At 39.1% G+C, this 18,169-nt stretch overlaps 1 long non-coding RNA gene across 1 annotated transcript in view; it reads right to left on the bottom strand.

Annotated features, from left to right (window-relative positions):
* Nucleotides 1–1,349: 1,349 nt before the first annotated feature.
* LOC140125698 (uncharacterized) overlaps nucleotides 1,350–18,169 on the bottom strand; it is a 121,855-nt gene continuing 105,035 nt past the window's right edge. The window contains exons 3-4 of the long non-coding RNA XR_011854699.1: nucleotides 3,044–3,126; nucleotides 1,350–1,522 (exon numbers count right to left, since the gene is read on the bottom strand). This is a non-coding gene — a long non-coding RNA (uncharacterized lncRNA). The remainder of the gene's footprint in view (nucleotides 1,523–3,043; nucleotides 3,127–18,169) is intronic.

The following is an 18,169-nucleotide window of genomic DNA, read 5'->3' as shown; positions in this document are numbered from 1 at the left end:
TCAGGCTTGCGGGTTGTGGATCTTCTGGACCACTGCAGATGATGACCCAAGCCACTACCTGGTACCCGGTTTTCACCAGACCCCGCCGCAAAGCGGGTTAGACAAGCTGCGGCGTGGTACCACCAGGTCGTTCCTCAGGCGTGACTTGTCTGCAGTGGTCACAAAGGTTGAGGTACAAGAACGGCAGTCAATCTCGTGGTCAAGGTCCAGGCACAGGGTCAGGGCAGACGGCAGAGATGCAACGTCAGAGTCCAATCCGAGGTAAGCAATAGGAGGTCCAAGCAGAGGGGTACGGGAACACAGCACACAGGACAGCAGCACAGAGGATCACTGGTACACGGGAACACTGAGGGTCTGAGGTAACACAGGAACACGGAGGGACACAGGAACGCAGGAGACACAGAAACGCAGGACACACAGGAACGCAGGACACACAGGAACGCAGGACATACAGGAACTCAGGCAAATCGCAGTAAAGCTTTCTCTCAGGCTGTGAGGCATAAAGACCCGGCAGGGCTTGCAGGAAGAGGCAGGCTTACATAGAATTGGGCAATATGGGCAGCGCCAATTAATGGCACGCTGGCCCTTTAAATCTGGAGAAGGAGCACAGCGGAGGGGAGCGAGCCGGGCACCACCCGTGACATCTATCTATCTATCCATCTCCTTACTATCTATCTATCTATCTATTTATCTATCTATCCATTTACATCCAATGTATCTTTCTATCAATATGTATGCAGTATGCACAGTATATTGGGGAAAACATATCAATCTGTATCACTCTTTTACAGTCTGATTTGTAGACATGGACTTCAAAAAGAGTGCAACATTTTTCTTTTTGGTGGACTTTGTTCATGCTGCCAAATTGTGGCGCACATCAATAATAAATGGCGCAAACTCAGATTAAGCAGTAACATGACCCTTTAGCCCTTTTTTTTGCCTTGGACATGTTTTTACATTATTAAGCCAACTAATGAGATGTGAAAAGTATGAGTAGACATGTCTTATACTATGCCACATTTGTCATTCAGCAGGGTGATAGGGGTAGGAATTTTGATTACAATGGGAAATGTTTTTTTAAAGGCAGCCTTTCAGGTCTGCAATGCATTCTAAGCCAAAAGTAGTGTAATGAAGGGGCCATTAAGAGCAGAAACATCACTATGGTCAAAAAGTGATGAGGCATTGCAGAGATAATTATAATTTGATGGGTAGGCAAATCAGCCTGCAATTGCAATATATACTGGACCAATAATGAAAATAATAATTAATAATAAAAAGATGATGAAGAAGAAGGTATTTTTCTTTATTTAGTGCAATCATATTCTGCAGCGCTTTACAGATCATTGGGTTCATAGACAGACAAAATAGGACATTACAGAGTAATAACATGGTCATATGAAACAAAAGGAGTGAGGGCTATGGTCACAAGAGCTTACACTCTATCTTCTGGTTTATCAACCTATAGCCACTAATGTAAAATCAGGTCCACCCTTGTGACACTTGTAGGATGATTTTCATATACCTTGAAAAACCAATAAAAAGAGATTTAAAAGATAACACCTTAAAGACAATAACATTGCTTTAACAATTTAGAGTTCACAGAACGGGGATAGAATATCAAACTGTGCTACCCTGGTATTATATTTCAGGACATGAGGAAGTGAACATAGCGAAAAGATCTCAACATTATAAGATGTTCGTCACATAGCGGGGGTCATTAATCTGAGGATTTTCTCTTCTTATTCTCTTATTTGCGACTTTTTTTGGTGCAGTTGCATATTTGCTCCAAAATTTGTGACTTTCCACACACCTAGAAAAGTTAGAAGTGCAAGAAATTGTGCCTGATATTTCTTTAAAAACAAGATGTGGACAATTGGGGCATAAATAAACTTCAGGCCTGAGCAGGTCTTTAGAAGGGGTTTGAAGAATAATTTGAAACCTTTGTGTAACTTTTTAAAAAAAGGAGCCAAATAAACAACAGATTCGCATGCCTGATATATCACCCTCTGAGAGTAAGTCCAAACGCTAGAAAAAGCAAAATAGACATGCTCAAATGTCCTGACTAAAGATAAATGACCCCTATAGTGTACATGGCTGCAATAGGTTCAGGACCGGCGCCAGCACTGGGAAAGCTCCGGCAAGTACTCAGGCCCAGAGCTGCTAGGAAGTTTGTACATAAGGAATTCATAGAAGTGAGGGGGGCTGTATCTAATTAATCCGTAGGGGGTGAGGGGGGCTTTATATGATGGGGCTGTTTGGGATAATAAGCTAAGGAAAATTTTAGGGATATGGAGTCTGTTTTAGTTTTAGAATTTTTAATGCTGCCTTGTGAGTTCACTTCAAAGGGGCTGTCAGAGGCTCTGTCTTGCAGGGACTTACTGAAGCCTGGAGCTGACCCTGAATAGGTTCTTCAGAGTGCTGGAGTGGGTTACAGGGTTGGGGGGAAGGAGTTACGAAACGGAAGAATCCAAATAATTTTTAGGTACATGTGAATAAATGTGTTTTTTGAGTGTTGCCATCTCCAGCAGGTGTCTGGGATTAGGCCACTGTAGTGTTGGAGAATAACAGTTTTTTTTACCACCTGCTCACTAACTTGTAGCTTCTTCTAATGCTATACATCTAGAGAGGCCATGACTGTGATGTAGAATCTGAAGAGTTTTTGGACCTGAAAAGGAAACATTTAGCATTTTCTCCTCTGGCTTGAGTGAGTAGGAATCTGTAGAGTGTGGAGATCAATATAGTGGAATATGAGGTGGCGGAAAAGGTCTTTTCTAGTCATGTTAGGTCCTGAAAAATGTCCCCTTGACAAATTAATTATTTTAAGTTAGATTTTAATTGAGTTACAAAAGTATGAAACAGACTTTGCTTGTGTATAAAACATAACTTTCACTTCCTATAAACTTATAAATACAAGACAACCAGCTGGACTGTCCCAGCTTTAGACCAATCTTGTCTCTGTGGAGACACCACACAAAAGGATGATGGACAAAGACATTACACCAGCTAGCAAGTATTTAAACCAGGCCACATTTGGGGATCTTACCCATTCTTGATGCGGTCAGTGCTTAGGTGTTGATCCAATGAGGTCTACTTGATCCGAAAACGGTCCCTGTGTTATATCCACACCTAGGGTTAAAATAAATAGGCTTATCAATAGTACATGTGGATTGGGGTAAGTCAAGTTGTGGTGTGCTTGCTGATGTCTAGGACCTATAATAGGACCACCATCTATACCTATTACACCATGTAGCTATTAACCCCTGTAGTCCTAACCTCTAAGTAACCACCCTAGGATGCTGCCCCCTGACCAGAACCTCAATAAGATGCCCTATTGTGCCACTACTGTACCGTTGGTGGTCCAATGGGCTTAATGTGGTTCATATCCTGACATGACATGTTTCACAGTGTTTGGCTCTGGTACCCTGAAAGGTTAATTCTTAGAGATTAGGGCACGGAAATGTAGTCACAGATGCCTATAGATAATACTGTGCTGGTATACACAGTGTCACAACCAGTAGGCTATGGTGTGGTGGTGAGGCACTGTTTAAATGTTCTCAAATGAGTGTATGAGAGGGGGTCTAGCGATGATTGAGGGAAGATTTGTTAGAATTGGTTGAGAGAGGGGAAAGCTACATCGCATAGAACAGTGATGGCGAACCTTTTAGAGACCGAGTGCCCAAACTATTACCAAATCCACTTATTTACGGTAAAGTGCAAACGTGGTATTTTAAGTAGTAACTTATTACTACGTGTTCTTCCACATCTTTCAATCGTATCAGCCTCTGAGGCCACCAATACAGTTGAAAGAAAGAGGGTCTCTCTGTAGAGGAAGATTGGTGGGTCCAGCAGGATGACCTCCAAAGATGACCTCACTTTTCCTGCCGTTCCAAACAGTCAATAAAGTGTCGCTTTAAAATAGCGCTGAGAGCATCATCTCATAAGTTGCCTGGGACCGCAGGAAGATTTGGTCCTGTTTGGTGAACTCTGTAATGGGGCGATGGCCTGAGTGCCCACAGAAAGGGCTCAGAGTGCCACCTCTGGCACCCGTGCCATAGGTTTGCCACCACTGGCATAGAACATCCCCAATGGTTTTTTTGTTCAGTAGTGTTTGCATCGATATGTCTGGTGAGGTTATGTGGGATTTCATTCCCAGGAGGTCACCTATCCTTTTTATAGGCAAGGGATGAAGCCAGAAGGACTTCATTTAAGAGAAGGTGTGCCTGATTTTCATATCTATTTAAAAATCATTTTCTCTTCATTGGCCATTGGTTTGTTACCACAATGATATGTTTCTGTGGCCCCTATGTGGGACTTTGTTGGTTCAGAAGACAGTTTGATATAATGATCTGTACAGTATAAGAGAGGGCAGTGTAATTCCCTTTGTCACAGCAGATGTAGCAGGCGTACTGGGAACCCCAGCATTCATACACGTGTAGATTTTGTATAACTTTTTGGATTGGTTATCTTTCTCAGTAAGCTTAGAGATGGTGATGTTACATATAGAAAGTGACTCATTTAAGGTCAGACTTGATGCGAACAAGGTCACAGTATTATTATAGAAAACATGCCATCTTCTGTGAATTAGATTACTAATAAATAATGCTGGTAATTGCACAGATGCGGAGCTCTATATATAAATAGATAAATCATCATTGATAAGCGATCCTTCCTCATCCCATATTCTTACAGCCTTCTGCCTGGTGAGTTCATGCTGCTCTTGTCATTCCACTATCATTTCCAAAGGGACACTAAAATATCCTTTAATACAAAATGAAATGATAAAGGCCTCATAAATCAGTGTCCCCCGGGGTCCTCGGGACTTCTCAGCTATAACTTGGGTTTCAGTTGCTGTAACTGAAACCTTTTTATCAGTGCACAGTCAATTAGAAGTTCATTGAGAATCAATTTCCCAGGCTCACTCGTGATCTAACTATAGATAAGGGACCCGTGAATCTGATTATTTCTGTAATGGTATATGTGATTGATCTATTACAAAGATTATTTTTAACAAGGCAATTTATATGGACAGGTTCTGGGTGTGAAATAATAATGTGTGTCTTATAATAATTGACAATATTGAAATGTATAAATAGAAACAAATCAGTTTATACAGTTTCATGGACCCCCAAAGAGTCAGTCCTCTAAAAACACAGATGGCCCTGAGCTGGCACTGAAGGTTACCGGATACATCCCCTTCTACCACACTCCAAGGTCTTTGTAACAGAGGGATGACAAAGAGGGAATTAGATTATGACCAAGACTGAATAAGTCGAAATGCATCAATTGTTGCATTTCTGTTTTATCCATGCTCAGTAAAGAAGAAAGTTTTAATCATCCTTTTTATCTCTGCCTATGGTCTATATAGTGCTAGAAACATACCATCGGATGAAGAGGGAATGTTACAGGAGTAGCACAGTTGAATTATCGATTCAGACAAATCATTTGGATATCAAACATCAGGGGGATTTATCATGGTCTGTACTGGCATACTTCATCCTTCCCCTGCACTCCACCTCCTTGAGGAGTGGACAGGGAGGGGCATGGAGTGGGCCTTGGCAGACCGTGGAATAAGCAAGAGTGGAGGACGTGGTTGCATATAGCTACATCCTGCACGACTCAGTGAATTCAGCAAGTCGTGCAAGGTGGGAGGACATCAAAAGCAGGCACACGTTGCATCAGCACTTGACATGTTTTTTTAAGATGTTTCTGTATCTAGATGTTATGGCACAGCACAAAGTTACATGTTTTATCTTTTTTTGTGGGGAGAGGGAGTCCAGATGCATCCAAACATACCACTTGGTCTTCCTAAATCAGCAGATTTGGTCAGCTTCATACATGTATGAAGGCTTTACTTGAGGTATATCTATCAAGTCTATTCCATATCCGGCCCATGGCCTTGTGTTATTTAGCACTTGTTTCCCTGTCTCTATGCTGAACTAATTGGGAGCAAACCATAGAGGCAGGGTCCGATACTCACCTTTTCTCACTCCCACAAAGCCGTGATCGCTGCAGTACAGGCAGGCTCTGAAGATAATGTGATAATGTCACATAATAATGTGGCCCCTCCGTGAAAATGAGATTGATACCCCTGGTCTAGGGGGTGAATGCCTACTAACGTTGTACTGAACAACAATCCTTGCAGCCCTCCTTATTCTGCAAGTAAGCCTTGAAAAAATACTTGCTGTCAAGCCTTTGTTCAGATAAGGTTGGAAGTAGGATTCAGCAATGCACAATTATTAGAGTTACATTTATAATGTTACATTTCCCAGACCTTCTACATAATTTTACTAAGGAGAAAGAGTATAATATATTCCCATATTTGTTCCTGCAGTCCTATGTAAACCTTTTCGATTTTCAGTTTTTAGTACTATTACATTGGTTCTTCCATATCACCATGGTCTCTGCAGCTTGTAAGGGATATGTAAAATGTTACATCATCACCAGAGATCATCTTGTAAAGAAGCCTCAGTAGATTAGCTCGGGATTTTATTTGAAATCAATTTCTTTATGCAGCTCAGGAAAAGGAGAATGCAATATTTATGCTGCTTATTGTCAGTCATAGGTGAAAATGGGGAAGGAAATTGCATGTTTGTGGTGAGGCTTTATAGAATTACAAAGACTTCCATTATAAGAAGTCAGCAAAAAATAAGCATTGCTAAAACTGGCCAAACAATGTACTCGCATTGAGGTCAGCAGACCAAGAACAAACAGAATCAATACAAAACCAACTATAATTTAATCAGCTCCGAGCCCAATGGTTGTCTGATTTTATTAGTATTTTCCCAGCATACAATTTTTGTTTATTGCGCCACAATTGTTTTCTGCAAACTGAGCATCATTAGACTTGTTGACCAGGAATTCTGAGCCATCTCCTGTACTCAAGGATATAGATGCAATTATTCAGGATATGCAAGCAAAACCCCAGCGGTGTCAACATTTCATTGAGGTGGAGCTTTGCAGTAAATCATAAAGTAAAGCGAAGCTTGAATAAGTGCAGAAAAAGCAATATTGTAATAGAATGTCACAGGATGTTACATCACTATAGACACCATGTCATCACCTCGTAATTATAACATATCGCATTAGGATGAATGGACACTGACGGGCAGGGAACAATGAAGTGATGTGAAAGCTTTAAAGGAGAAGGTTTTATTATTGTCAGTATAATACACACGCCTGTTTTCAGGCGTACAAGCAGTGATAAATACCCTATTTTGGAATGCAAAAATGCCCAAAAAATGCATGGTTGAGAAAGACTGGTGGCGTTGTATCATTTGTCAAATTGCTCTGTCACAGCTGTTTTGGGATTCTCTTTTGCACTAAATGAATAGGAAAATAGGACAATGCAAAGTCACTTTGACTTAGACACGACATTTGGTACCAAATTCATTATTTGCATAATCAGATTTTCTTTTTAGGTGCAAGTTTTGGCACAAATTGACTCCTGTTCCCACTCTGCGACTTTTGATGTTGCTACTTTTTGACTGTTGTAAACAACCCCCTTAGCACAAGACACCACCAAGGTTTATCAAGGGCCAAAAGCCACTTTAACCCCTTAACGAAAAGACCCTTTATTGTTTTAGCGTTTTTGCATTCCCACTTTTCGGGGGAATGTCTGTCTCCCCTGTTATGCATTGGCTATGATTTAATGATTCCAGGCGGATTCAGCTCTGATACAGCTTAGTTCTGTGACAGAGCAGGAAGTGACATGCGCTGACACTACTTGCTCTGTCACAATGATGCCTGAAGCAGCGCACAGGACGGTAAGCATCCTAGCACTGGCAGCGTAATGACGTCATAACGCTGCCAGCGCTGGGCGCGTTACTCTGTGCGCAGAAAAGAGAAGCTCTTACACGTAAAGAGCTGTGTGATGGCTTGTTTTCTGTGTAACAAACTGCACTTCATTGTGATGGTATTTCATTTTCCATTGGAAGGGGGAAAAAATTCCAAATGCAGTGAAAATGGTAAAAAAAAAAAAGCATTCGTGCCGTTTTCTTGTGGGCTTGGACTTTGATTTTTTTAAATTTTGCCATCTTCTGGCACTAAGAATTTTTCATACGTTGGTGTACAGAGCTGTCGGTGGTGTCATTTTTTCGACTTTTGATGCCGTTTTCAATGCTATCATTTTAAGGACTGTATGATCTTTTGATCAATTTTTATAGAATTTTCCATATTTTTCAAAATGGAAAAAAAGTGCCATTTTGTATTTTGGGCACTATTTTCCTTTACAGGGTTAAATGTGGTGGAAAACCATTATTATATTTTGATAGATCGGGTATTTTTGGATACGTAGAACAATAGTGACCGCACACTTGAGGAGGGTGGTGCTCAATGTAGGATTCTCAATCCACGTTCAATCTTATACGGAGAACATGGCACACACCAATTCTGAATTCTTCAAATGATTTTTATTTCAGTGATTCTATCACATAGCAAAGCCTTCACCATAGTATAAAGAAATTTTAAAGAGTAATTTTTCACAGATCTTAAATATTTAGTACGACGTTTCGGTCATCACGACCTTTGTCAAGTAGGATCTGACATGAGAAATCTGTAATCACTGAAATAAAAACCATTTGAAGAATTCAGAATTGGTGTGTGCCATGTTCTCCGGGTATTTTTGGATGTCGCGATACCTAAAGTGTTGATGATTTTTACGGTTTATTTTTTTTTTTTAACCTTTTTTTATTTTTACTATTTTTCATACACTTTAGGGTACTTTAACCCTAGGTTGTCTGATCGAGCCTATCATATACTGCCATACTACTGTATGGCAGTATATGGGGATTTTCATCCTCATACATTACAATGTGCAATTAGATTAAAACGAGACAGCCTCAGGTCTTTGGAAGTCACAGGGAGCGACGATCTTCGGCAAGACGGTGGCGCCGCTACCTTTTTGAAGCCACTGGCAGCTTAGCCGGCAGCGATCAATGAGATAACACCCGCGATTGGTGTTAGCACCCTAGTAAGGGTTTTAGCTTTTGACCTTTACATGGATTTGAATAGCTTTATCCGCAAACTCACACAAGTTGCCATTTTGCAGTCGCTCAGGCAAAATGCAAAACCAATGAGGAAATACCAAGCAACCTGTTTGTTCATACCACTTTAAAAGCATCTCCTTCATTTAATCCAGTCCAAACCGCGGGCCTCATATTGAAACGTTTTTCACCATGATTTCATCTGAGTTTGGGAGATAATCTCACACAGTCGTAATGATATGCTTTGAATGGCCTTATGAGGAACCCAGACCTGGTGAACAAACCAACAAGCAAGGGTGACCATACAGTCATACTCAACAAAAAGGACTATGTAGAAAAGAGCAAACGAATACTGTCAAATGAAAGCTATTACGTGAAACTCAAGATGGACCCCAGTTTAGAACATATTGAAAGCTTGAAGGCTTTCGTTGAGGAGGTCCATAAATAAGGGATCCTTAACAAATGGAAAAAGGATTTTATTATCCCAACTAATTCAAAGATAGCTTTATTCTATCTCATGAGTGATCCATAAGGATCCAGCCCAACATTCTGGTTGCCCCATTATTTTGGGAGTTATTTCTATTTTATATAATCTTTCCAAATATGTACGGTAGATACTTTTCTACAAAACCATGTTCTTTCCTTTTGAACATTCTTAAAGTATTGCTCTCAACTTATTCTGGAACTGGAGGACTTCTATGAACCTTCTCACCATGGATGTCATGGCCCTTTATACAAATATACCACACAATTCGGGCATCAAAGCAATCATTAATACATTGAGGGATTCCTCTTTACCGGCACAATTTTTTTAAATTTATAGTATTCACTTTACACTGTAACATAATGTTTTCACCTTTCTTACTGATATGTTCCAGCAATAAAAAGACACAGCAATGGGCACCCAGCTACATTTTATGGGAGAGTTAGAAACAATGCACATCATTGGCAATTCCAACTACATGCAGAAGATTAAAATATTTAAAAAGTACATTGATGATCTGGGAAAGGAGTTAACAAGCAGACCTTAAATTTGCAGAATATGACCACAAGAATTCATGGGTTATCACTTTGACAAATTTTTCTCCCACCCAGATTAAGTTCTTGGACCGACTCATTTCCATTAATGATTCTCAAATGAGTTTGATAACTCAAACCTTCTTAAAACCTTCTTTTGTCCAAAGAAGATCCTAAAAGATGCATAAAAGATGTGCAATAATGCTCACAAACCTATTTCAGCCCCACCTACTCTTTTTCCCACATTGAAAGAAACATTCAGATGTAATAGTAGCCGCTGCTTGACATGTAACATCATGCAGCATCGCACTCGACAAGTCTCATCGACCACCAAAGGTGAAACATGCCTGATTGAAACCTTTTTTAACTGTGCATTGGAGTATGTGGTCTACTTACTGAAGTATCTCTGCACACTGCAATATTTCGGAAAAATATCTCAAACTTTGAGAGAGAGAATTAATTCACAATGGATTATAACCAAGACAAGGTACCAGCTTCGCAGTCTATCTATACATTTCCATTCTCATCATAATCGTAATTTTAATGCTCGATCCCTCATTGTACTAGAGCAGATCCCAAGAGACCACCCAGATAGGCTCAACCAACTTATCCGTGGAGAGGACTACTGAATTTATAAATTGAACACTATCTGTCCCTATGGGCTTAATGATTCCCTGTAGAGAGTTTAGTCTATCTCTATCGGCTTGGTTTCCTAGTGTTTTACTGTCCATTTTTAGCTTCCATTTTTAGCATCTGTCCTTCATATAAAATCCACATTATTCAGTCAGAAAGCAGTTTTATGGCTATAACCTTTGCATTTTGCCATGTTATTTTTTTTCTTTGTATCTTTATTTTCCATTTTTTACATAAGTTATTTAGAAAGCAATTTTCTATCTGTTCTCTCCATTGCATTTAGCTATTGAATGTAGCTCTTTATCATTAAGCTACTCCCTTCCTTAACCTATTACCGTATATACTCGAGTATAAGCCGACCCGAGTATAAGCCGAGACCCTAATTTTGACACAAAAAACTGGAAAAACCTATTGACTCGAGTATAAGCCAAGGGTGGGAAATACATTGGTCACAGCCCCCCCCAGTATATAGCCTGCCAGCCCCCTGGAGTATATAGCCTGCCAGTCCCCTGTACTATATAGCCAGCCCTTGTAGTATATAGCCTGCCAGCCCCCTCAAGAATATAGCCTGCCAGCCCCCTGGAGTATATAGCCTGCCTGCCCGCTCAAGTATATAGCCTGCCTGCTCCCTCTAGTATATAGCCTTCCTTCCTGCCGCCCCCTCTAGTTTATAGCCTGCCTTCCTGCCCCCTCAAGTGTATGGCCTGCCAGCCCCTCCCGGTCCGTCGCAAGCACCATGACGTCAGCCGCAAGCTGACATCCTAGTGTGTGCCAATGCAGCTGATGTCACAAAGACTGATGGTCTAGGACCCGATGTCGGAGTCACGATGGTTGCCGGGGAGCGTCAGAAGGTGAGTTCACTTTTTGTTTTTTTCCTTGACTCGAGTATAAGCCGAGTTAGGGTTTTTCAGCACATTTTTTTGTGCTGAAAAACTAGGCTTATACTCGAGTATATATGGTATTTTTATTCTCAACATCTCACACTTTTTATTTTATTATTAGTGCTTTTTTTTCCCCTCTTTTTTTTTCTGTTGGTACAAAAACCCACACGCCTTAGCAGGACATAATACACAGCGATCCTGCTGGAGTGTGACCCCTGTATGTAAGTAGGTTCTTTTATTCATCTTATTAGGATATTTTTCTACTTTTTTTTTGTTTTTGTAAAAGACTATTTTTATATATGTCTGCTTTATTCATATTCATTGGATATATTAAATAATTTTATAGGTGTTTCTATGCTCATATATATATATATATATATATATATATATATATATATATATATATATTGGTCTTGTTTTTTCATTCTTTTAAGAATCTATTATACAGCTGTGTGCAGGAGAGGAGGAGGAGGTGGCCCCTCCTCCCTCCATAGGAAACAGCGGCGCACAGCCGCACACCAGGGAAAAGACAGAGCATGTTCTATCTTTTCCTGGTGTGTGACGCAGAATGGTGCCACATGCAAAGGTGGAAAAGTTGCAAAAAAATGTGCAAAAATATTACTGCACTGACATTTAAAAGAAAAGTAATGATAAATCTCTAGACAGACATGATAGATAGATATGATATAGATAGATAGATATGAGATAGATAGATGATAGATAGATAGATAGATAGATAGATAGATAGATAGATAGATAGATAGATCCCAGTCACATTGTAAAGATGCTTATAGAGTAATGTTAAAAATAATAATCATATATTTCTTTAGTAGATAAAAGTGAAGTATTCAGATAAAGAATTGTTTTCTTTTCAGCGTGTTCTTCTAATGAGTATATGCAGTTACTTTCACATCTAAACAATGGTCTGAAGAGGATCTTGTGGGATAAATGATTTTCCCTCCAGTACAGTCAAGCGCACAGCTACACAATACAATAGTTAAGCCACATTCATAGTGCCTCCTGCTGAGCTCTATATCTTCATGCATAGCTAAACTCATCCCGACATCCATCAGAAGTCAGCAGCAAAGACATAATAGTCCTCTAGAAAGTAAAATATTAAAACTCTGACTAGGAAGTTAAAAAGATTCAAATACGGCACTTGATACATGTGAAATTACCATAATAAAAGGAGTATTTTGTGCACTCACTGATGTATAATTCATGCTTCATCCTAGCTTACCATCTATGACATGAAGGCTTACATATAAATACATCACTTCAATAGTTCTTAGCTGTTTGCGCTTTCTTTAATTATTTTTATAGGAAGTATCAGGGAATATAATCCTTTGTAGCTGGAGGCTGCTTAGACCTACCTGAAGAAAACACCATATTGTATACTGTATATATTGTGTAGACGATCTGACATTTGATACTCGTCTATATCCTTTGGAAAGGATGCTATTTTTGGAACTAGAAGTTGTTCCTGTGCAGTGATGCCTGAGGAGACATATAGACCCTTGCAATGTATAAAGATTAAAGGAAAAAAATTAAAGGAAAAAAGGAGAAAAATTAAAGGAAAAGGAAAGTCATTTATGGTGGCACCTGGGCACAGTTATTACTGATCATTTCTATGTTTATATTATTTGCTTATGGGTTCCTTAATTCAAAATTCAACTTTCAGCTTCACATACCACCCAGAGCACTTCTTACCTGCCCACCATCCAGCTGCACTGCCTTCTTCTGCCAATACAACTAAAATCTCATATCTGCACAGAAGCTCGCTCTGTCTCTTGGGAGGAGGTTGTGAAGTTGGAGTGGTGGGTGGATAAAAAATGATCAGGGTAAGACTACATTCACATGAACTTATGTACATACGTTCTTCGCGATGGAGAGGAGGAGTGGTGACTCCTCCCCTCTCCAAAGCGATGGATAGCGCCCAGGGCCGTAACAGGAGGAAAGGCGAGGTGTGCTGCACCATATCACTCTGTGAGCCAATAGGGGATGTATATACGAATATAGCCTTAGCTTGGTGATAGCTAATGTGAAGATGAAGCTCAGAAAGGGCTCTGGTGGCACTTCTCACTAAAGCTCATATTAAAATACAAATTATATAAATTAAAAGAAAATGGGTATTGTAGTGTCCGTAGCGACCTTAGCTCAGCAGATATTACATTATTATACTTGATCTGTTAAAGGTATGCAAATTAAAAACTATAGCACAATTTCAAAATTGCAATTTTAGCGCTTCCTACCTACCAAAAATTGTACTAAACAGTGATCATAAATTTTGGTGTAACTCAAAATAACTAGCCTAACTGTTATCTTTTCCCGCAATAAACAATCCCTGATATTGATATTTTCACTGAAGAATATAAAAGTAATAGTTTTAAAATATGGCAACACATAATCAGAGGAGTTTTCTTCAAAAAAGTGTTTTTTTTGCTAAAGAAGTAAAATATAAGAAAAACTGTACATTTTTGGTATTTCCTTAATCGTACTAACCTACAGAATATTTTTTTTTTTATATTTTACAGTGAACTGTGTAAACATTTGAATTCAAATATAAGTAGTGGAATGTTTTTTCTGCTCATCTACAAGAAAGAGTTAATTTATTTTTAGCATTATGTTATTTTTACCCTAAAATGTAACCCATGGGAAAATATACCTCTTACCACAAAAAACAAACCCTCATATTCCCCTGTCAGAAAAAAATAAACAAGTTATGTCTGTTGGAAGTTTAGCATGGGAAAACAAAACAAGTGATCTGTCCATTTTAGGGTAGTTTCACGTTGGCGTTTTTTACACATCAGTGATTTCTCACTGGAACCATTTTGGCTTATGGACACATACAGATTGGTTTTCTCTTCCTGGCTTCAGTGATCCTTCACTGACGTCTTACTGACTCATTCTTTTCATTGGGCTTTTTCACACTTGATTTTTTTTTTTACTGACCTTACGCATGAAACGCATGAATATACACAGCATTTCATATACAGCCCGGATTTATCATCAAGGGATCTTAAAAAAACTGTATAACACAAAAATGATATATACATAGACATCTTATTTACAACTGTATAATAATAAACAGACTACAATATTGTGAGGCTCTGGCTCTTATCTACTTGTGGCCTCCAGGTCAGAGATAGGGGGTCATGAAGTTGGCATCAATATTAAGACCACTTTGCAAGGTGTTAAATCTATGCATTCATTTATACTTTCATTCTTTCCTTTCCTTCTGGTTTTTTTTTTACAATTTTAATTAAAACTATGATCCTTTCTGGAGAAATGTGTGGCCATCTTTCACATAGATGCCTGTGATGGGACACTGTTCACACATTAGAAAACCTAGAGTACGTTGTCAATTGTGTGAATGTTCCAACATGTTTTGTACCTGTTTTGCGGGCAGAGTGAGGTCCCATTTTATGGTGGTGGCTTTGCGGCACACCGGACAACTTGCTCTTTTAGATGTGGTGTTTGCCAGAAGGAAAGGAGAGGGGGAGGGGATATTTCTTATATCTTTATGGTGAATACAATATATTGTAGAATCTCTGACTGTGGGCTGTAAGTGAAAACTAGGGGCTCTTGGGCCTCATGTTGGGTCTCCTTACATGAGAGTAAGGTGTCTATGTCTCTTGATGGCTGCTGCTTTACATATTAAATTCTGAATAACTTGTGGTCTGTAGCCTAACTGTTGAAATTTAGACTTTAGCTCTAGGAAGTGTTTTTCCAGGTCCGTCTTGTCTGAACAGATATGGTTGTAACATATAGGCTGACTGTATATCATAAATTGCTTTTTGTGTTTGAGGTGGAAACTATCATTTCTCAAGTCATTGGTTTGTGGTATATTGATGTGGTTAAGCAGCTGACTTTAATGTGTATGGTGATGTCTAGAAAAGGTATTTCATTATCTGAATAGCTTAATTTCAGATTTATGGTGGGGTGAAACTCTCATGGAATTGAAGACGGGCATCCTCATGTGCAGCCCAGATGATCACAATATCGTCAATGTAACATAGGTAGACCATGGGTTTTGTGGTGCATGTCACAAGTGATGTAAACCAAGTGATGTAGGTCCAGGTCATCTCCAAATGCAAAACAGTTGTGGGTGAGCGAAAATTGTATAAGTTCTGTTGGTAATTTAATTTTCTCCAAGTGTACCCAGCACACCGCTATTCCATCTTTGTGGGGAATGTTTGTGTACAGAAGACTCCATATCCAGGGTTTCCAGAATTGTAACATTAGGTAGTGGGCCTACAGTCTTGAGTTTATTGGAAATGTCAGTATAGTCCTGGATGTAACCGGGAGTATTTCAGGCTTATGTGTTTTCCACTAAACTGAGATGTTTTCCATCAAGGTGCCATCTCCAGTACCTGGATTGCCATCTTTGTGTTTAAATGCTAAGCTAGACCACACTCTTGTCACCACCTGGATGAAGACCTGAGGGGTTAAGATGTGCTTTTGGGCAGTTTGTGGGCTTTTTATACACTGCATGTTCTTTCATACTACTTTGGTACTTTGTTATGGATTGAACATTCAGTGTATGTTTGACTACAAATATTTGTATGCTTCCCCATCCCTGCACTATGTATACAATCATGCTTGAAAAATTGCAAACATTGATATTATATATGTGCGTGTATAGTCCACATTTGTTCTTGCACATGGCTTTGGCTGTTTCCGCATTCCAAGTCAGTTATTAATAAAAGCAATGTATTTTTAACTCTTTACTATCATATTTGGTGTCCAATTTTTGTGTTGGTTTAGAGTTTTCTCTTTTGTCTGTCATGTGCACATGTTTTAAATGGTTTGAAATAAAGTTTGGATTTTTTCTCAATCACGCTGGTGGAATCTCCTCAAACACTCTCTGTTCATAAGGCCTATGCCCGAGTGCAGAAATAAGATGTGAAATGCTGAACCTTTCTACAGTCTCTCTCACCAATGTTGAACGTGTTCAGTCAATAAATTTAATTTATGACATTCTTTATTTGTGTTGATCAATGTCTTTGCTTATTAGCGGAGTTTGTTTTCTATCATAGATGCTGAGCAATAACCACAAAGTTAAATTCAGAGAAGACCATCCATTGCCAAATGGAAACTGGAATGTATAAGGTTTCGCGGAAATGGTTGTGTAATTGAAATGAGTGATTAGGATAAAATGCTCATCTCAGGAAATCTGGGCTGCAGCCTCTCTAGCTCATTTTAGTCAGAAGTCTATTATGTCTTCTGACGTGGGCATTTTATGAGCTAACAACGAGTAGAGTAGTTGACTTTGACTATTAGTCATTTCAGATTTAAGACTACAAGGGATTGGGATGATCAACAGCATGTAATTCTCTTGTATCGTATACCTTAGAAGAAAATACAAATGTTCAAAAGTTCCTAACTTAACAATGATGCGTAATATTTTCCACCTGTCATACAGTTAGGTCCTCAGAAAAGGATGTTACTTACAGATTTATGTGACATGCATTCTATCTCATACTAAATTACCAAAATGTCAATGAGTGGGTGTAGATTTCTTCACTTAAAAGATTATGTCCCACATTGCACCAGTTTTCTGACTTTGGACTGAAAAGAACATACAAACTGCTTGAACATGTGCTTGTACATGTAAGTTTTGTGTCGCGGCTGCTCTGTGTCCGAAACTGAAAAAATGTGCACCGTCAGAGTTTGCGCCACATTTTTTACTGATGTGTGGCACAATTCTGCAGCATGAACAAAAAGCACCAAAAAAAAATGGTACACATTTCTCGAGCAGAGCAGGGGGCACCAGATTCATGAAAACCGTGCACTAGTTTTGATCAATGTGGGCCTATATACTTTTAGAAGTCCCCAGAGAAATTCTTCTATTGGATCTCTTAGCGCATATGGTTGAGGAAATTGAAATATTGAATTAAATTTCATGAGCGGTTTTCAAGGTTTACATTTAATTGGGCAAAATCATCCCGCTTGTTGCTGGATCAAGCAGAGGGGGATAAATATAGGCTGAGACATTTTTCTGTGTCAAACAATATTGTAATATGTAGAGATCCAATGGAGCATGTTGAATTTAATATAAACCCTGTAATTTGGGGGTTTTAATTTGGGGTTTCGTTCAAGTTAAACTTATCATTGGCTATAAGAATAGTCAATAAAATAAAATAATAATAATTAATATTATTATAATATTTTAAAGAACTGTTAATTAGTAGGGGTCCTGATCCACAAGATTGGTTCTATTATGCTCAAATCAATTATGCATTTATTGTGGCTCTGAGTGATTCTAAATTTAGGGAAGAGAAACATCCCCTGCTTGCCCTATTGGACTCATGTACCCCATCAAAAGGTGTACTGTCAAGATTGTATGGACTGGAAAGCCAAGTTTGGTGTTTGCTGTCAGGCCTCATTATGAAAGATGCATAAATATGTTGTGGAAACTGTCTATTGAGGAGTGGAATGAACAAACTACTAAAAATAAGTTATCTCACAGCTATTTTTAATTCATGATGTACATGATACTCCAAAATTTTTCAGGTGCTATGAAAGAAAATTGCCCAAGATGTAAATTAATTGGGGAAGTTCTGATTGATATGGTGTGGCTAAACTATTTTGATACTAGTTGGAGGTCACTAACCAACTGCGGCCCTCAGATCCCCTTTGTACTTCATGCCACAT

Source organism: Engystomops pustulosus, chromosome 4, assembly GCF_040894005.1.
Source record: "Engystomops pustulosus chromosome 4, aEngPut4.maternal, whole genome shotgun sequence".
Lineage (NCBI taxonomy): Eukaryota > Metazoa > Chordata > Amphibia > Anura > Leptodactylidae > Engystomops > Engystomops pustulosus.
The sequence above is the reverse complement of the archived record's forward strand: the minus strand, read 5'-3'. Positions and strand labels throughout refer to the sequence as shown.